A 22,759-nucleotide genomic window follows, 5' to 3' on the forward strand; every position below is an offset into this window, starting at 1 on the left:
AACAACCACTGACAGTTTCCACTTATCGAGAATCCATCTCAATATCCTACACTTCTGTATATTCTTCCAGTTCAGTCTGCAGTCCATACCCATAACCCTCGAAATGGTTGCAGTTTAAAATCTGGTTTCAAAGTCTCAGTCTTACTATTATATAATCTATTAGAAACCCTCTGCTATCTTCATGTTTCTTATACATATGCAGTCTTCTTTCACAACCCTTAAACAAGATGTTTACAATGACTGAGTTGTGTTCTGTGCAAAATTTTACCGGTGGCAGAGTTTGGAAAAGTCGTCCAGAACCCAAAGTCAGGAGACTCTTCTCAGATGGAACGAGAAGGAATTTTGCAAGAAGAATTTGATAGAGCATTGAGAAACCTATGACAAAACATGAACAGATGACATTGCCACAGAATTACTGAGATTCTTGGGAGAACCAACAATGTGGTGGGTAAGATACATACAGCAAACAAAGTACGCTAAGATTTCAAGAATCTCAATTCAAAAGAAGGCAGTGGCATGAATATTACCAAATCATCAATTGGTAAATCATAGTTTCAAAATACTAACACAAATTATTTAAAGAAGAATGGAAAGACTAGTAATAGTTGACCTTGAAGACCAGTTCGGATTCTGGAGAAATATAGGAACACTTGAAGCAGTACTGACTTTGCAACTTATTACCTTACCTTCTGATGTAGTCACCCTTAGTGGTGACGAAACCTGGTCAAGGTATATAGAAAACTTATGCAACTGGTTGGCAGGTTTTTACATATTTTTCAAAAAATTATTATAGAAGTTGGATTTAAAAAAGCAAACCTACCTTTATAGCATTTGTAGATTTAGAACAATGCAGACCAGAATACATTCTTTGAAACCAAAGGCAGCAGGAACAATTTACAGAAAATGAAATGTTATTAGTGTATATTCTTCTTTTATAAGACGTGAATTGTGATTTATTCGTCTCATAATGTGCAGATGCTAATCATTTGATTATAGTACAGGAGACATGTGAAAAAGTGGAAACATAACCTCACTAGCTTAGTGCCTGCTCCTTTGCTCGCGTTTGTGTAGTAATTACATAAAAGAATTAATGTATTGGTAAGCTGTTTCTTTTTTATGCTGACAAATTGTTGTGGTGACTGTTAAATAGCTTTCTTTGATAATTTCACAAATTGCAACACCTTATAGACTTTTCACACTAATTAAGGCTTCTAAATCATGGTCTTTTCCGAATGTACTTCTGACCAAAAAGCGATTCTGATAGCTAGTGTCCAAAGTTTTTGTTAATCATGCTTTTTGCTTTCTTACGGTGACATTTCCATAGAACCTTTTATCCCCTAACACATAAGTGTACATCAGTCTTCATGAATTTAGCTCCTTTTTTTTAGTGTAATGAAATATGTTCTTAAGCATTTTTCATCCCCTTGGGAGCTGAATTTCCAAAAACAGTGAAACATGTATTTTTTTTCATTTCTGACAGAAATGCCAAATACAAAATTTTGATAGATTTCGCTTGAAAAAAGGCTTTCATAGTATATAATTCCATAAAACTTTTCACCCCCTATTTCACTCCCTTCGGGGATTAAATTTCCAAAGTTACTGAAAGACAATTTTTTTTATTTCTAAATAAGAAGTCAAAACCAGTTTTCATAGATGGATCTTTAACAATGCTTTAATAGTTATTTAATAATGATTTATTTTCAAAACTTTCTCTCACTATTTCACCCCCTTAGTGGTAAAATTTCCAGAAATGCCGAAAAACATATTTATTTATTTCTGACTGAGAAACCAAATACCAATTTACACAGCCCTAGTCTCAAAATTGTCATATTTGCGACACATTTTCAAAAAACCTTTCATCCCGTTTCACCCCTTTGCGGAATTTCAAAAAATCCCTTCTTAAACAATGCCTACAGTATAAGATCAACAACATCCTCTGCAAATTTCAAGTTTCCATCCTTATTAGTTTGGGCTGGGAGATGATGAGTCAGTGAGTCAGTCAGTCAGTCAGGACATTGGCTTCTATATAAGGAGGCTGACATGACACTATAGTTTTGGTGAAAAGACAGCGACATTTACACAACAAAACTACTGATAAACTACCTCCTCTTCAAATATTTCATGCATCCTTCAATAAATCTTTAACTCAGTAGTAGCACTGAAGTTCATAATCATGTAGCTCCCATTCCCCTCCTCCCTCCCAGTGAATCTACTTTCATACTCATAATGTTCTTGCCTGTTAGTGTGCTAAAAATGTTCACAGAGTCGGAGCACATATGTTTAAATGCTGAGAAGGGAGCACACAATTAGCTTTATTTCTCATATTATAACAGTTTCCCTTGAATAATTATTAGTTACTGCGTTAAAAGATGATAAGATCATAGATATATAGGGAAGTAACTGTTAATTATTGCAGGTCTTTAAATAGTGGGTGATGTGGTTCTAATGATTCTTTTATGTAGTTTCAGTAAGCATAATATGTTGCTCAAATTTCTTCAGACAACTATACTGACCACGCCACCAACCAACCACTGCCAGTACACGCAATTCAACAGCGGCCACCCCTTCCACACCAAAACACCCCTCCCACACAGCCTGGCCACCCGGGGATGGCATATCTGCAGTGACAAGAACTACCTTGCCCAGTATGCGGAAGGTCTCACAGAGACCTTCGCAGCCAGGCACTATTTCCCAGCCCTTGCCCATGAACAATTTCCCATTCCATATTTTCACACAACCCCAATCCTCCCAACACTCCCCAGAACCAGGAAGGACCCCTTTTGTCACTCAATACCACCCCAAACTGGAGCAACTGAACCACATCCTTCATCAGGGCTTTGATTACCTATCACCATGCCCTGAAATGAGAGACACCCTACCCATGATTGTACCCACCCTCCTAAAGTGGTGACGCGTCAACCACCCAATCCCCACAGCAAGCTAGTCCATCCCTATGCCACTTCCAATCCGAGCCCCTTGGCACAGGGATCATATCCCTGTGGAAGACCCAGGTTCAAGACCTGCCCAATGCACCCATCCAGCACTTACGTATTCCAGTCCTGTCAGAGGCTTATACTAACGCATCTGGGGTCAGGCCACCTGAGAAAGCAGCCATGTCATATACTACCTCTGCTGTAACAATTCCACAGCTTTTTATATTGGTATGATTACCAACTGGCTGCCCACAAAGATGAAAGCTAACTGTCAAACTGTGACCAAAAGCCAGCAAGCAGATGAACATAATATGCTCAATTGCAATGGCTCATTCAAAACATGGACAATCTGGATCCTCTTCTCCACCACCAGATTTTCTGAATTTTGCAGATGGAAGTTATCCTTAAAAAAAAATTCTTCGCCCCAGAAATTACTGTGGTCTCAACCTACCATTCCATACTGTCCCCACACCCTCCACCCAACAATTTCCCTCCCCTCTTTTGTCCTATCATATCACATCCTCCCAATTCAAGTGCCCACACCCTCATTGTGAGCTGCTCTCTGCCAAGGCACCCACCAGTCTGCTCCCATCCTTCAACACTCCCCCCTTCTCCGTCAGCCTCCCAATGCTGCACCTGGCAGCTTCATCCTACTGCCTTGTAGTCACTGCACGCTACATGAGACAGTGCTCTACTTTCCCCTCTGCCCCCCCCCCCCCCCACCATGCTATTCCTCCTCCCTTCCCTAGACTACAGTTGCAATCTGCTCAGTGTGGCCAGATAGTGAACATGTGTGCATGAGGAGTGCCTGCCTGTGTGAATTTGTGTGCATGTTTTCTTTTCTTTTCTCAAAAAGGCTTTAGCTGAAAGTTCCGTGTGTAACAGTCTTTTTGTTGTGCCTGTCTGAAACTCAACATGTCATCTTTACAGTGAGTAGCAATCTATCATTATCATAACTGTTGATATTCCAACCTAGAATTTTCACTGCTTTGTACATTATAACAGATTGGAAGCAGCTATGGTTGCGAATTTCCTTGTTATTGGCACTGGCTAATATTTGCAATGCAAATGCAAAGAAACAAAATTTGTTTAGTAAATACTCAGCTTGTTTAGTCCATTTTAAATTATTATCTGTGTTTAATCTTAAAAAATTTCTTGGGCTCTACTTCTAGATATTGATTTTTACGATATATTTCAGTTTCCTTGGGTTTTGGCTGTTTATTCTGAAATGGGCTATCTAGGTTTTTGGGATGTCCAGTGTTAATCCATTGAGCTGAAAACATGGTTCTAATGATTTAGTGTATTGGTGGTGCAGACAGGGGTGCTTTCTGACTCATGGTATTCAATAAAATGTATCATTTGCAAATAAAACTGATGGGCATTTACATTAATGCACAAATGATAAATGCAGAACAGAAGCAAAATAGTTCCTATAATGAAGCCCTGTGGGACTCATAGGAGTATCTTTGTAGTCACTGGCATGAAGAAAGTCCCATTTTTTCAATAAATTCATTGTTCAAACTAACATCCTTAAAACAATTTAATTATAACTCGAAATTTTGAGCCTGAAATTGGAGAAAATGGGAAGGTTCATGTCAATTTATTATACCAAAATATTACCAGGTTTAAAAATAGAATTAACATATCTCTGATCTGCACCCTACTAATTATGTAGGTAAAAAATGTATTTCCGAAAACCATTCCACCAGAGAAAGCGGAATGCTGAGTATGAATGGGTATAGGTTAGGATGGTAGTTCAGGTACCGAGAAAAGAGAAACAGGCACATAGGCTAGGAAATAATACAAAATAAACACACTGACAGAACATCATCTGCACAGGAGTTGAACAGATACATTCTGAGAATTACAAGCAAATGTCTTATTATTGTAAACTAATAAAAGAAAAGTACAGTAACTATATACACAAAATACTAACTTTAAACAATGGAAAATCCAGGGTGGAATAATAACAACATCATGGAAATGACAGATTGCTACTCAACACCATTTCCAAACTCCAGAAAAGAACCATAAGAATAATAACCAAAAATACTAGTCGAGCTCATTCTAAAGATCTGTACAAAACACTGGCGATTTTAACTGTTCCATGTGAATACATTTATCAGTCAGTTGTACATATCAAAAATAACATTGGTAATTACTGCACAAACAGCTCTTCCCATGACCATGCAACAAGAGATAGACTCAACTAACATTTACCAAGGAAAAAATAAAGATAAAACTCAAAACTGCATTTTCTACCAAGGAATAAAACAGTATGATAAATTACCAAAAATGATTAAAGAAATTGCAAAAATACACTTATTTAAAAAGGCAGCTAAAAAGTACCTACTATCCAGTACATTTTATACAGGGTGTTTATAAATGAATATTGAGGCTTTAATGCTTTATGATATTTATTATATTAAACTTACAGTTATAAATGATATGTCAAATGAAAGAGCAACTCAAACAGTTTCACCAAGAACCTTATAAATGTTCAATGTGAGCACCATTTGTCACATGGCACACATCAAGTCTATAGCTGAGTTCTTCTCAAATGTTGATAGTGTGTCTTCAGTGATTGTAGCAACAGCTGCTTCAATCTGGTTTCTTAATTCATGGAGGTCTGCTGGTAGAGGCATGTACACACGATTCTTGATGAAGTCCCAAAGGAAAAAATCACATGGCATTAGGTCGAGTGAACGTGGAGGCCATGCAAAGCAAGCCCTGTCATTGGGACCCTTGTGGCCTAGCCAGCGCTTGGTTACAGGGAGGTTCAACCAATCGCATACTTCGCTATACCAGTGAGGTGGTGCATCATCTTGCTGGAAAATGAAGTTCTGTGGCTCATCTTCTTCCAACTGAGGGAAGAGCCATTGCTCTAGTGTATCAAGGTAAGAAGTGTCAGTTACAGTAGGTTCACCAAAAAAGAAAGGTCCATAAACTATCCGCCAGGATACGTCACAAAAAACAGTCACTTTAGGGGAATCTCATTGCATTTGTACCACCTCGTAAGGATTTTCTGAGCCCCAGATGCACACATTGTGAGTGTTAACATGTCCACTAAGGTGACAGGTCAATTCATCACTGAAGACAACATTATCCAGAAAATCTTCATCATCATGAAACAACATTTCATTTGCAAAGTTGGCACTTAATCCATGGTCTGCTGGCTTTAGAGCCTGTAATAACTGTAAATGGTAAGGACGTAGTTGTATGCGTTTTCTTAAAAGTTTCCAAACAGTCAACACAGGAACTTGTAATTCATGACTAGTCTTCCGGTCTGATTTATTTGGGCTATGAGTGAACGACTCTCTCACTTGCTCAACAGTCTCTTCACTAGCTCTTGGTCGTCCTGGGCTCTTCCCTTTACAAAGGCAGTTGGTATCTTCAAATTGATGATACCATCTACAAATGTTATTATCACTTGGAGGATCACAACCGAACTTCAGCCGGAATGCACATTGCACAGTAACTACAAATTCGGTGTTTGTGCTGCACATGCGCACTGGTGCCAAACACAACTGTTTTGAGTTGCTCTTTCATTTGACGTATCATTTACAACTGTAAGTTTAATATAATAAATATTATAAAGCGTTAAAACCCCAATATTTATTTATAAACAGCCTGTACATTGAAGGATTACTTAGATAAAACAAAGTAGAGGATTGATAAACAAAATGTTGTACAAATAAATAATAATAATAATAATGATGATGATGATTATAAAGCATCCAACATTCCACGTAACACCTTCACTTTATGTTTTTTTGCTTCTTTTTTTCCTTTCTAGAAATACTTACCCCCAAGCTATGCACAGCACAATACTAACACCTCTTCCTCTTTCTGAGCTCAGCATCTCACTCATTATGGAGGGATGCTGACTCAGTTTTTCAGGATAGCAAATGGAAAGTTGTGGTACAGAAAATGACCCACAGATCACCAATATGTGTAAGTGTGTGTGAGTGTGTGTGTGTGTGTGTGTGTGTGTGTGTGTGTGTGTGTGTATGTGTGTGTGTGTGTGTGTGTGTGTGTGTGTATTGAGTGAATTGTTATGAAACAATGTATGTACAGTATGCAGTGACTGATAGTGAGATATGAGTTAACAGTGGGGCATTACATTATTTAATATGTTATTTGTAAAAAAAAAAAAAATAACAATAATAAAAAAATACCAAAACAAAAAAAAATTGCATACCAGTAGTAAATCTAATGATTGTCTCTAACTAGAAGTCTGTAAATATATGTGTCTACGAATTAGCTTAATTTAAATTGGTCTAAACTGAGTTGCTGACAAGCACAACAAAAGACTTGTCTTTTTGATGTGCCAGCCTGTAACTCAATATCTCCGCTACATACTGCAAAGCTATCTATCCTTTTCATAATATAAAATCAAACTTCAGAATCATGGCTTAGATATTACTGCACTGGACAGCCTTCTGAATACTGTGCCACATTAGTGAAATTTGGTCATTAAAACCAATACTCCCAAGTGCGAACAAGCCAGAATTAGCAATGTTTTAAATGTATCATGCAACTAAATAGTATATTAACATACACAGGACTCAGATGTAAGTTTTATGTCAGACAGTACTTGCCTTGTGATCCTGGAGTTGATGTCCAGTTTGGCTTCCCTGCCAGTAACATTCCTATAGAGCCTTAAAGGTCATAAATAAAAATTTCTGGTAACTTTGATTTTTAATTAGTGGCAATTATATATTCAACTGATTTTCAGATAATAACATGGAAATATTTGCAGATATGGAATGGAATAGTCACATAGACTCAGTCATAAAAAAACAGGCGACGAACTTCGGAAGATTCAATTGGTCCACAAGAGGATTGCTTACAGAACATTCATGTGACTCATCGCTCAAGTATGTGGGCCTATACCACGCAAGATTAGTAAGGGTATTGAACATATACAAAAAATTGCAACATGAATGGTTTGTTTGATCCACAGGACAGTGTCATAGAGATACTGGGAAAACTGAACTGGAATCACTTGGAAAATGCAAAATAACCAATGAAAGTCAACATACAAAGTTTGAAGAACCATTTTTCAGTGAGAAATCTAGGAATATACTACAACCCCTACATACTTGTTCTGTAGGGATTGTATAGAAAACACTACATTAGTTACAGTACTGCAGAGGCAATTAAGTAATTGTTCTTCCTGTACTACATATGTCAATGGTTATTAGAGATGGAGCACAAACTCAGATTGTATCAGCAATGGGGAAGGAAATGCGCCATGACCTTTCAAAGCAATCATCCCAGCATTTGCCTGGAGTGATTTAGGTAAGTCACTGAAAACCTAAATCTGGCTGGCCGGATGCGGATTTAAACTGTTGTCCTCCCAAATGCAATTCCAGGTGGCAAACCATTGCGCCGATTCACTCATGGCACAGGAATAAACCTTAATAAGTGATACAATGGGAAGTACCCTCTGCCATGCAGTTCACAATTGAGTCAATCCATATGAAGTGGTCGAGTGATGGTTTCTTGACCATTTTGAAATATTTTAATTTTTTTTATATGTGATTGCCCTAGAATTAAGAAGTTCAGAACAGTTTTTAAAATAATTTATCTTGCACCTTTACTGGATGGCGGCCATTATTATTTGTAGGCACCCGACGATTTTTCAGTCTGGAGACATTAGCACAAATTTGAATCTCTCTGCACTGGGTTAAGTTCCAACATTGCAATTGACATGATTGTTTTTAGAAAAGTGTCCTATGCAACACTGTCTATTACACAAAATACCCTAAATTCAAAAATAAACAATCAAAATGACCTCCAAAGTTTGGTATCCAAATTTTCAAAAATCCAATTTTTGGCCCGAAAGTTACAAACAAGGAGTGATTTATGAGAGTCTATTTTTTCATATAGTTAGATATCATACACTAATAGGCTCATATAGAGCAAGAACACTTACTAATGTTTCCTTAATCTTTTATGAATTTTCAAATTTGAAAATTTTCATTTTTTTTTTAAAGTTTGGAGTTAGTTATCTCAGGTGGGACTGAATATAAAATATTAATTTTGCACTGTTTGTACACCTATATGATATCAATGTACTGTAGAAATTTCAACATTGATACCTGACTGTGAATGAAGATATGAATTTTTGAAAATGAGGAAATAATTCACATTACTCTACAATTGATCTTATGGCTGTTGCCTATTTAAATGGTTTATGTTTCACTGTAATAAAATTTAATTGTGACATGTATTTAGTTAACACTATCACCCAATATTCATTTAGTTTATTTATTTTTAATAATGCAATATTAAACAATAGGACAATAGGAGCTTTCGCTTTTGTACTGTAGTAATAAAAATGCCCATTTATGTTTAGGTTTATTGTCAATAAAGAAGTACATTATTACTGGGTGTTGCATTGTAGAAGTACATTATTGCTGGGTGTGGCATTGTTGTAGTCAGTCTGTTCTGAAACCTCTGTTAGAATGGATGTAAATACTTCATCGAGAGTGTAGAATGTGTTATGTACTTTGTCTGTGTGTAATTTGTAATTAATTTTGAGAGATTAACTGGACTGCAATAACATGGATGAACAGTGTTCTGTTGGACACGTAGCAAGTGAAGTGTGTCACAAAACAGTTTACAGTTCAGTTTCAAAAACTTGAAAAATGTCAATGACTTTGATGAAGTTTGACAAACTTTGTTTAATTTTCAAGTAAGTTCTTTTGTAATATCAGTGTGCGAGTATCATGAGAAGAAATATATTCTGAAGTACAACCACATCTTTGGAAGAGAGTGCTGTGATCCGCTTGAATTTCATTATAAGCTTTTTACTATAGGTTTGAGGGAAATAAAACTTGAATATTTGTCCTTGTTATGCAAGAGTGAAACAGCTTTCCAAGTGAAATGTAATTTGATTCCTGGAAATTCTCTCTGCCCAAATTGTTACTTAAATATATTTATTGTGAATCCAGAAGCATGTAAACTTGTTAATGAAGTTTATATTCCTGATGAGGAAGCTATCAGCATATTGGATTTTGCTTGTTCTAAGTTAAAATATCTCCTGCTTTAAAAATAGTAAAATTAAGTAGCAGAAAAAGAAAAGCAGCTATTGAAAATAAGGTACAATAAATTTCAGACAAAATTTGAAAAACTTGGAATCATGCTTTGATAATACAGATACCAACATTATTTATAAAGAAGAAAACCTACCACCAGCATTATCTGACACTGAATATTTGAGCTTAATTAAAAAAATTAAATGTTGAGTGACATCTAAAGAGGAAAAAGTTAAAAATTTTAGGTTTGCTCCCTGACTCATGATCAAGAGAAAAAATCATTCATGAATTCAATATTTTTCATTGTTTGGTTAAACTAACCCGAAAATCAGTGAAAGGGCAAGGCATTCTTCCAGTTTTAGGAAAGAAGAAATGAGTAGGTATAAGTGGAGAAACAAAAAGATCCAGCAGTTTTTTGAAGATGATTAAAACAGTAGAATGTGCCCAGGTTGCAAAGATAGCGAAAGAGTTGTTATAAATGGAGTTAAAGTAACAAAGCAGAAACGAATAGTGTCATCAAATTTACATGAACTTTATGTAGCTTTCAAAAGTTCTCATCCTGAATGCAAAATTGGAAGGTCAAAATTTTGTGACCTCCACCCTAAGTGGAGTTTGGCTGGATCCTCAGGGACACAGTCTGTACGTGTTTGTTCATATCATCAAAATGTCAAACTGATGATTGCGGGTGCAAAACTCAGTGATCTTATCTAGAAAGAGTTACTAGATTTAATGGTCTATGACACTAACAGTTATGACTGCATGATGAGTTGGTGTAATAAATGCCCTGGTAAGGAAATCGTTCTTGAATTGTTTCACGAATATGATGAAGAAATGCCACACAGTGTTACCTTCAAACAGTGGGTCACAATTGACAGGGCAGAAATGATAACAGTAGTTAAATCTCAGGAAGAGCATGTGGAATCTTTAATTGATAACTTACAAAAACTCAAAAGTCACCACTATGTTTCTAAAATTCCAAAGTAAGTTTTTGAAGGACAAAACTGAATGCATAGTGCTAGCTGATTTTGCAGAAAATTTTACATTTGTGATTCAGGATGCAATACAAGGGTACCACTGGGTCAATGACCAGGCAACAGTGCATCCATTTATCCTTTACTTTAAAAATGAGGAATATGAAATTTGCAGTTCTTTAATTTGCATTCTAAGTGACTACTTAGAGCACAACATGTGTTTCAAACGTATGCAATAAATTACATAAAAGAAAATTTTCCCACAGTTGAGAAGCTGATATACTTTTCAAATGGAAGTGATATTCTGTATGAGAACAAAAAGAATTTTTCAAATCTGTGCAGCCACAAAGTAGATTTTAGGTTGGAGGCTGAATGGTACTTATTTGGATCTTGCCACAGTAAAAATGCATGTGATGGAATATGAGGTACAACAAAACGTGAAGTAAATTATTGGAAGTGGGAGAATTCTACCGAATGTAATGAAAATGTTAAAAAAACGTTATTGTATTTGTCCACTATAATAATTTCAAATAAAAATAATTTCATATTTTACATGTATTAAGTAACAGTTTACCTCAGTGAAAATGTTCATCAATTATAGGGCGATGAACTGCTCGTCCTGGTAATGTGTCATCATGATATGTTTGTTGACCGGGAGGCATTAGCTCATTATCATCGATATCTGGGTCCCTCTTGCTACATCATAGCCTCAGCAGCTTGTGCTCCTTGCAATATTATGCAGGACAGCCAAACTTACTATAATTGCCATTGTCTTTTGTGGATTACACCTCATTCCCATAGATAAAATGGGGACTCTCCTTTTCCACAAACCATATTGTCTCTCCACAGTGTTCCTTGTTGTAATGTGAGAACTATTATATCGGTGCTCTGCTGCACTCAGTGGATTTGAAAGTAGTGTCAATAAGTAAGGTCTGCATGCATAGCCACTATCTTCTAGTACATGACCGACTGGTATTTTTACCATTTTCAAACTGTGACCTTCAAGCGCAATTAAGAAATATTGTACTATCGTGCACAGAGCCAGGCCACCAAGCCACAATGTCCCGTATTATTAAATTAAGGCCGCTGATTGTTAGACAATTAAAGGAGAAATATGATTTCCTATTGCGGAAAAGTTCTGCATTCTGTCCCCCAGGTGACTGAATCCTTATGTGAGTGCAATCCACTGTACCAATGACTCCAGGAAATCCAGCCAGTGTGTTGAAACCATCCCTCACAGAGCGTAGTTCTGCTCAAGAAGGAAACTTCATGAATTGATGAGACATTGTTGCCATAATTCCTGATACTTCACTTATAATTCTTTGTGTTGTAGAATGTACATTAGCACTGTCACCAATTACTATATTAAATGCTCCAGTTGTGTATGCCCTTAATGTCTTCAGAAGTCCATTCATGGGTGAGACCAGATTATTTCGGTAAATTGGAAATTCTAACCTATTGTGGATTTGATCCAATAACCACCTCAATGTTTCTTTTGAAAGACGAAATCTCTCTTCAAATTTCCAGTCACCATAATCTTTGAAAGGATTTCCCCTTTCCACAAGTACACCAACACAATTGTGATGATTTATTTGTTGAAAATATAGCATTTCCTTGTCTTCTGTGCCATCTAAAACATCAAAACGCACTGCCATGTTACGTGTTTACAATAAGTTAATCATGATCAATTCAAGATAATCGACCCTTCGAGCTCAGTTAACTTTAATCGCGATCAAATCCCTCGATTAACTTTGATCGAGGTTGGTCAGATGAATATCGAGTTAATCAGGGTTAAAAGCTGACTTGACCGCGGTTATCTTTATCGGTGTTGGAGCAATCGGCCCTTGCTGTAAAAGTTTGCAGCATGCTGATAATGTAAGTGTCACATCATGATATTGGTTTGCATTAAAGTCGATGCCTGTCTAATATGATTATACAATTTCTGTGAAAATTTGTGTTTTGATACTGCACGTTTATAAACTCTGCCTTATCTGTATCATTTATGTCACATCTTGGGCTCAGCTGTAAACAAGAACCTTGAAAATGGTAATGTTTCATAAATATAATTTACTGGGCAGTGTTATATATTCTGGGGACTACACTACAAATTATCTCATGTGCACTGTTACTTTCATGTCCCTGTCACTATATAGTATGCCTCTGTGAACTTCAACAAGTACTATGACTCTAAGTAATGGTTGTGTGTGTGTGTGTGTGTGTGTGTGTGTGTGTGTGTGTGTGTGGGCGCGCGTGTGCGTGGATAAATGGGGTCTACCTTCAAGCATCTGCCAGCACTGTTTTTCCAACTTTTTCTCAGGGGATAGATCTACCAGCACTGTTTTTCCAACATTTTAGTTACTCTCTTCTGGATCAAACAATGCTGTGACCATTCGCTACGCCCTTCTTTGTGTACATTCAGTATCCCCTGATAGTCCTATTTGGTATGAGATGCACACACACTTGAGCAATGTTATATTATGTGCTCTATGAATGTTTTGTGTTTTGTAAGCAGACTCCTATGTAGGCTGATTGCATTTTCTCACTAGCCTATCAAAGATTTTGTTGCTGATAAGAAGCATCAGTTTCAGCTGAGTCACAATACAATCCACAGAAAATGTTTTACATTGGAATCTCCTTATGTACAGTTCAGAGTGGAGTTATGTACTCTGGTGCAGAGGTATTTAACAAGCTCTCATCTACCATACAACAAGAAATTGGGACTCTCAACCAATTCTACAGAAAATTAAATACTTCCCTCAACAGTCAGTCCTACAAATTGTCTGACTATCCAGATTGAAGGATGGAATATTCCTATTAAATACATGGCAAGTAGCAGTGGTCATTGTTGCATGGCAAGTAGTAGTGTGTTGCAAACAGGCCAGTGTTGTTACAGATGTAGATAACTGTTTTCATTGAAAAATGGGAACTTATCAAATAAATATACGGCTGCCGACAAAAGATAAACAGCAACTACAAAGCAGTAAAGTAGTGCAAATAGGCTGTATGTTACAGATGTATGTAACTATTTTCTTTAAAAAGTACAAATATCTCAAATAAACATAAACAGCAGCTGCTTAATTTAACAAAGAAGCAGATGTTTTTTTGCTAAATTTGTTGCTTATTTTATTCCACAACCCTGAAGTGTCTGTATTGATGGAACCTTTCAAACATGATGAATGAATGTATGCTGGGGGCAACAGTAATTGCTTTACTTTGGATACCTTGGACACACTCTCTTGGTTAGTGTGATGAGTAATGTCAATGAACTTATGTCATGGGCCTCTAACACTAAACAACTTCACACACTGACACAAGCAGACAAAAAAATGAATAAACACAGAGGTTTACAATGCCAAACATAGGAATACATACTAACAGAAGAAAGACGTTACAAATACAACCAGCTACAGTCTCTACAAGAGCAATAGTTACACAATCTCTGACAATAAAGTTCGGTGAATAGTCCTGTAACATTAATGTAGATAAATTACAAACTATGGTTACCTTACTGTCCTTCAAAATAGTCACCTCCCACAACTATGCACCACTGAGCTCTGTGATACATGTCCTGGAAACTTGGCACAAAGTCTTCTTTGGGATGAGGTTCAAAAAGAGCGTCATTTTTCATTGGATGTCAGGAATATCATCAAATCTCTTTCCTTTCAAAGTGAGTTCGAATCAAGGGAATAGGAAGAAGTCAGGAGAATCAAGTTGCACCACCCCCTTCTTGCCAGGAACTGTTTGATGATACTGACTGTGTGCAGGTGAGTGCTGTCGTGCACAAATAACCAGGAACTTTGTTGTGCATACTGGGGTATATGATAGGAATGGCAACTGAACAACACATTCAGTTCCCAGAATATTACATTTTTAAGAGATAGTTTGTGATCTTTATAGTTCCACTTGAGAGAGAGAGAGAGAGAGAGAGAGAGAGAGAGAGAGAGAGAGAGAGAGAGAGAGAGAGAGAGAGGCCTACATGAAACAAATAATTGCACTCAGAACATTTAGATTTAGCGACATTTGCCACACTAGTAAGCCAAAACGTGAGTTTCTGTCATTCAACCTTAAGGAGCACACTCACCACAAATCTTTCTTGCCTGTAGCAGTTAATCATACCCCCCCCCCCCCCCCCTCCTCCATTCCCTCTTAAGAAGACTGTAAATCAGGATATTATATAAGTGCCATGAACAGAACATATAAAACAACTGAAATCCAAATACACCAGCAGAAAAATTGCTCAGTCTAATGCCCAAACAAGCCAACTTGTTATCTTCAGGCATGAAAACTGAACAAAAAGTAAAGATTATACACCAGAAGACCTAAAGTTAAAGTTATGACAACAACAAATAACACCAAAAACAAAAGCTAAATATCTTTAACTGACATGGATAACTCACATAAACAATGTCATAGTAGAAGCAAGATGATGACTCAGACTTGCAAAACTGACTGAAGAACACATTAACAGCAGTTAAATCAAACATACAAGACCTTCATTAGATCAATTCTCAAACATTCCAGGGCCACCTGGATGGCTCACCCAATCCAAACATAAAGACTATCCTGCACTGAAAGAAAAATCATAATAATAACTACAAGATATAGTGTATATTTGCCAAAAAAGAGATATATAGATATTCAGCAATCAGAGGCCCTGCAGACCACATGCTGCCTCCACAAATTACCTCCATTCCTTCCTGTTTTGTGCCCGGTTCTTCCAGGTGTCTTCAATTCCCAGGGCTGCTAGGTCCTTTGCCAGGTCGTCTATCCAGCACTGTCTTGGTCGTCCAATGGGGCGTCTGGTGTTTGGTTTCCCCACTTGTGCCATCTTCGCCTATCTTCCATCTGGCATATGGGCTACATGGCCCACCCATTGTATTCTTTTGCTCTTTATCTTCTGTAGGATAGTTGGTTGTTACATCAGAAGGTAGATTTCCTCATTTTTCCTCCTCCTCCACTCTCCATTATCTAACATTGGTCCCCATATCTTCCTCATTACTCTTCTTTCAAATATTAATAGTTTTTCCCTTTCTCGCTTAGCCATGCTCCATGTTTCTGAACCACACATTACTGCTGGGCATATCACTGTGTTGTAGATTTTCATCTTAGTGTTCACTGAGATTGATTTAGATTTAGAACCAAGCATCTCTCTGAGGGAATGCATGCATTTCGTTCCCACTGCTATTCTTTCCTTGATGTCCATTTTTATGTTGTTCTCCATGGTAAACCACGATTCCAAGTATTTGAACTTGTCTACTTTCTTGAGCCTCTCGTCATCTATCTCAAGAAATTCTATCTGCTCTTGCCCTTCTTCCTAATTGCATGAACTCTGTTTTGTCTCGATTCACTTTGAGCCCTACCTTCTGCGCATTATTGTCCATTTTCTGGTACATTTCTTTCAACTCGTGCTTTGATTCACTTAATAGTACTATGTCATCTGCATATGTGAGACAATTGAAGTTACTGTCCATGTCTACTCCAGCCCACTCCTGTTGTCTACACTGTTTTATTACTTTCTCTAAGATGACTTTGAACAGTACACATGATAGAGCATCCCCTTGTCTGAGGCCTGTCTCAATCTTGAATGTTTCTGATGTGGCTCCTCAGAAACGTACTGCTGCCTTTGACCCTTCCATACAAGCTTCTCGGGGTTTCTGAAGTCCCGCATTGCATTGTATAGGCTATTCCTGTGGATGCTGTCATATGCACATTGAAAATCGACGAACAGACTGTAGATATCTTTATCATATTCCCAATGTTTTTCAAACAATTGTCTTAGTGTGAAAATGTGATCTATTGACGATCGGTTTGGTCGAAAGCCAGCTTGGTACTCCTGTATGTTGTTCTCTATGAATGGTTGTAATTTTCTGAGGTTAATGATGGACAGCACCTTATACATTACATTCAACAAGCTGATTCCTCTGTAGTTACTGCATTCCATTTTGCTTCCCTTCTTGTATGTTGTTGTTGTTGCAGTCTTCAGTCCTGAGACTGGTTTGATGCAGCTCTCCATGCTACTCTATCCTGTGCAAGCTTCTTCATCTCCCAGTACCTACTGCAACCTACATCCTTCTGAATCTGCTTAGTGTATTTATCTCTTGGTGTCCCTCTACGATTTTTACCCTTCACGCTGCCCTCCAATACCAAATTGGTAATCCCTTCATGCCTCAGAACATGTCCTACCAACCGATCCCTTCTTCTGGTCAAGTTGTGCCACAAACTTCTCTTCTCCCCAATCCTATTCAATACTTCCTGATTAGTTATGTGATCTACCCATCTAATCTTCAGCATTCTTCTGTAGCACCATATTTCGAAGGCTTCTATTCTCTTCTTGTCCAAACTATTTATCGTCCATGTTTCACTTCCATACATGGCTACACTCCATACAAATACTTTCAGAAATGACTTCCTGGCACTTAAATCTACACTCGACGTTAACAAATTTCTCTTCTTCAGAAACGCTTTCCTTGCCATTGCCAGTCTACATTTTATATCCTCTCTATTTCGACCATCATCAGTTATTTTGCTCCCAAATAGCAAAACTCCTTTACTACTTTAAGTGTCTCATTTTCTAATCTAATTCCCTCAGCATCACCCGATTTAATTCGACTACATTCCATTATTCTCGTTTTGCTTTTGTTGATGTTCTTCTTACACCCTCCTTTCAAGACACTGTCAATTCCGTTCAGATGCTCTTCCAGGTCCTTTGCTGTCTCTGACAGAATTACGATGTCATCGGCGAACCTCAATGTTTTTATTTCTTCTCCATGCATTTTAATTCCTATTCCGAATTTTTCTTTTGTTTCCTTTACTGCTTGCTCAATATACAGATTGAATAACATCGGGGAGAGGCTACAACCATGTCTCACACCCTTCCCAATTGCTGCTTACCTTTCATACCCTTAGACTCTTATAACTGCCGTCTGATTTCTGTACAAATTGGAAATAGCCTTTCGCTCCCTGTATTTTACCTCTACCACCTTCAGAATTTGAAAGAGAGTATTCAAGTCAACATGTTCAAAAGCTTTCTCTAAGTCTACAAATGCTAGAAACATAGGTTTGCCTTTCCTTAATCTTTCTTCTAAGATAAGTCGTAGGGTCAGTATTGCCTCACGTGTTCCAGTGTTTCTACGGAATCCAAACTGATCTTCCCCGAGGTCGGCTTCTACTAGCTTTTCCATTCGTCTGTAAATAATTCATGTTAGTATTTTGCAGCTGTGGCTTATTAAACTGATAGTTCGGTAATTTTCACATCTGTCAACGCCTGCTTTCTTTGGGATTGGAATTATTATATTCTTCTTGAAGTCTGAGGGTATTTCGCTGGTTTCAAACATCTTGCTCACCAGATGGTAGAGTTTTGTCAGGAATGGCTCTCCCAAGGCCGTCAGTAGTTCCAATGGAATGTTGTCTACTCCGGGGGCCTTGTTTCGACTCAGGTCTTTCAGTGCTCTGTCAAACTCTTCACACAATATCATATCTCCCATTTCATCTTTATCTACATCCTTTTCCATTTCCATAATATTGTCCTCAAGTGCATCGCCCTTGTATAGACCCTCTATATACTCCTTCCACCTATCTGCTTTCCCTTCTTTGCTTAGAACTGGGTTTCCATCTGAGCTCTTGATGTTCATACAAGTGGTTCTCTTATCTCCAAAGGTCTCTTTAATTTTCCTGTAGGCAGTATCTATCTTACCCCTAGTGAGATAAGCCTCTACATCCTTACATTTGTCATCTAGCCATCCCTGCTTAGCCATTTTGCACTTCCTGTCGATCTCATTTTTGAGACGTTTGTATTACTTTTTGCCTTCTTCATTTACTGCATTTTTATATTTTCTCCTATCATCAATTAAATTCAATATTTCTTCTGTTACCCAAGGATTTATACTATCCCTCGTCTTTTTACTTACTTGATCCTCTGCTGCCTTCACTACTTCATCCCTCAAAGCTACCCATTCTTCTTCTACTGTATTACTTTCCCCCATTCCTGTCAATTGTTCCCTTATGCTCTCCCTGAAACTCTGTACAACCTCTGGTTCTTTCAGTTTATCCAGGTCCCATCTCCTTAATTTCCCACATTTTTGTAGTTTCTTCAGTTTTAATCTACAGGTCATAACCAATAGATTGTGGTCAGAGTCCACATCTGCCCCTGGAAATGTTTTACAATTTAAAACCTGGTTCCTAAATCTCTGTCTTACCATTACATAATCTATCTGATACCTTTTAGTATCTCCAGGGTTCTTCCATGTATACAACCTTCTTTCATGATTCTTAAACCAAGTGTTAGCTATGATTAAGTTGTGTTCTGTGCAAAATTCTACCAGGCGACTTCCTCTTTCATTTCTTAGCCCCAATCCATAGTCACCTACTACGTTGCCTTCTCTTCCTTTTCCTACTACCAAATTCCAGTTACCCATGACTATTAAATTTTCGTCCCCCTTCACTATCTGAATAATTTCTTTTATTTCATCATACATTTTTTCAATTTCTTCGTCATCTGCAGAGTTAGTTGGCATATAAACTTGTACTACTGTAGTAGGTGTGGGCTTCATATCTATCTTGGCCACAATAATGCGTTCACTATGCTGTTTGTAGTAGCTTACCCGCATTCGTATTTTCCTATTCATTATTAAACCGACTCCTACATTATCCCTATTTGATTTTGTGTTTATAACCCTGTAGTCACCTGACCAGAGGTCTTGTTTCTCCTGCCACCGAACTTCACTAATTCCCACTATATCTAACTTTAACCTATCCATTTCCCTTTTTAAATTTTCTAACCTACCTGCCCGATTAAGGGATCTGACATTCCACACTCCGATCCGTAGAACGTCAGTTTTCTTTCTCCTGATAACGACATCCTCTTGAGTAGTCCCCGCCCGGAGATCCGAATGGGGGACTATTTTACCTCCGGAATATTTTACCCAAGAGGACGCCATCATCATTTAATCATACAGTAAAGCTGAATGCCCTCGGGAAAAATTACGGCCGTAGTTTCCCCTTGCTTTCAGCCGTTTGCAGTACCAGCACAGCAAAGCCGTTTTGGTTATTGTTGCAAGGCCAGATCAGTCAATCATCCAGACTGTTGCCCTTGCAACTACTGAAAAGGCTGCTGCCCCTCTTCAGGAACCACACGTTTGTCTGGCCTCTCATCAGATACCCCTCCATTGTGGTTGCACCTACAGTACGGCTATCTGTATAGCTGAGGCATGCAAGCCTCCCTGCCAACGGCAAGGTCCATGGTTCATGGGGGGGGGGGGGGGGGGCCCTTCTTGTATATTAGGCATATTATAGCCAATTTCCATTCATCTGGCAGTTTCTCCTTCTTCCATGTCAACTGGATCAGTTCATATATCTCTAAGTGTAAGCTCTCACCTCCCTCCTTGATTAATTCTGATATTCTGTCCTCCCCTGGGGCTTTGTTGTTTCTCAGTATTTTGATTGCTATTTTCACCTCTTCTTCACTAACTTCCCACTCTTCTTCATCTTTCCTTTCCTCCATAGTGTTTTCAGGTAATATCCCATCTTGGTCTGGGCGATTCAACAGCTCTGAGAAGTATTCTTTCCATTTTTCTACAATTCTTTCCTTGTCATTTATCAGATTGCCGTTCTTATATCTAATGAAAAAAGTTGGGCTCTGAAATCGATGTTTCCGATTTTTTATGTATTGGAATAACTGCCTTGAGTTCTCGTTTTGGCCCTCTGCCTCAATTTGTTCTAGCAAGCTGGTTACATATATTCTCTTCTCTGCTCTTAGGATTCGCTTTGTCTCCCTTCTGATGTTGATAAAATGTTCCCTTTTCTGCTCATTCTCCCTGTCAGCTAGCCATTTCTCTCTCATCTCCCTTCTCTTTTCTATACCCTTCTGGCATGTCTCGTTGAACCATTTCCTCTTCTTCGTTATCTTCTTTCTTCCCAATACATCCTCTGCTACACTTAGTACTGCCAAACAATGCCATTTATAAAATAACTAATATAAAACCTTTACAATACCGATTCATTGAACTTTCTAGTAAAACAGGACTGTGAACACATATAGTACTGGTACTAATACAATGACAATGGACCAGCTTACAGATAAAAACAAAAGTTTCCAAAATTTCAGTACTGTTACCTGCTACAAAATGAAAACAGGTTAAAACTACAATGAAACAGGATGGCAAACAGGACTAGCCAGTAACATCGAACATCTCTTAATATTCATTCATTCGTTTATTTATTGGTCCATTTGATTCATTGCATACTTAAACAGTACATTGAATATATGACAAGTCAAAATTGCAAAAGGAGCAGAAACACACACACACACACACACACACACACACACACACACACACAGAGAGAGAGAGAGAGAGAGAGAGAGAGAGCATAACAAAATTAATTGCAGATAACAATCATAAATTAGAAGTGACAAATATAGCAATTTGAACCTAACCATTATTACATAATCATTGTTTACAAGACTAATTTTTGTAATTTAACAATTCTTTTACAGAGTAAAATCATTTTTCCACTAGAAATGACTTAAGATTATGATTAAAAAAAAATTACGTTGCTGCAATTTTAAATCACTGGGTAAGCTGTTATATAGTTGAGCTGTTATCTGTGATACACTTTTTTGGCACAGTGCTGTTCTACACTGTGAACATGTAGGTATTATTTGTGTTTCTTGTGTTGTGACCGTGTATATGCTTATTTTGTTGAAGATGTCCAGTTGGGTTTAAAAGATACTCATTTGCAAACAGGATACACTCATATATGTAAAGGCTCGGTAGGCTCATTATTTTCATCTGGATGAAATGTGGTCTAGATGTTTCCAGTTTTCTTAGTTTGCAGATAACCATGATTGCTCTTTTCTGAATCCTAAAGATCTTTATGCTGGTGGCTAAATTCCCCCAAAAATCAAAATCAGAAAATAAAATAGACAATAAACTGAAAATCGCTCTTTCTCCCCATTTACAAATACGTAGAGTCCAAACAGTACATCAAGTGTAAGCTCTCTCATCAGTCCACTTTTTCCTTACAGAGGAGAGAATGAAACATCTTGTCATGAAAAACATGGTACTTTCAAAAATATGGTACTTTTCCAATTTTGATGCTCAGTTCTTGTTCAACAACAAATTTAAAAAAATTAGCACTGGTTATTATTGCCTGCAGTACGCACATATATCATAGTCATAAACAACATTTCATTACTCATACAATTATAAATACACTGCTAAAATATTATTGTAAGATATTCATTAATGTTTTGTATTCAAGGTGTCTTGCAGCCACCATATAGCTGATAAATGGCATTTTCCATCTGCGTACAAAGACATGGCTGCTTACTTTCTATATTTTGTATTTACTGGACCAATATCAAGCACATATTCATCAGCAGCAGTCTTGTATTTTGCTAACAGTGTTCAATGAACTTATTGCAGATGTTCTATCAGTTTTAAATGGTTTCTTACACATTCTCACATTAGTACAAAAATAAAAATAATTTATCAAAAATATTAATGTAAAAAGTAACAAAAAATTTCTGACATCTTGGTTTGTCGGGTGTTCTGCCGGATATCAACGTCCTACTTGCACGATATTTCGGTCAGGTAGCTCGTAACCTTCATCAGGTGCGACCTGAGACTGCTCCTCGAGTGGACCTGGTCCAGTATTTATGCCTATGGCCTTCCCCCTCCACCAACGGCGCTTCCTCTGTGGTCCGCGCCCATTCCCTGCGACCTTCTGGAGCGTTGCTGCTCCGTTTTCTGTCCGCTGCGGTTATAGGTGTTCCCTCTGTGGTCCGCGCCCACCAAACCAGCTCCAGAGG

General features: G+C 37.7%; 1 protein-coding gene across 1 annotated transcript in view; it reads right to left on the minus strand.

Annotated features, from left to right (window-relative positions):
• LOC126335282 (sialin-like) overlaps positions 1–22,759 on the minus strand; it is a 267,278-nt gene that overhangs the window by 3,327 nt on the left and 241,192 nt on the right. The gene's annotated exons all lie outside the window — the stretch shown is intronic.

Source organism: Schistocerca gregaria, chromosome 2 (assembly GCF_023897955.1).
Source record: "Schistocerca gregaria isolate iqSchGreg1 chromosome 2, iqSchGreg1.2, whole genome shotgun sequence".
Taxonomy (NCBI): domain Eukaryota; kingdom Metazoa; phylum Arthropoda; class Insecta; order Orthoptera; family Acrididae; genus Schistocerca; species Schistocerca gregaria.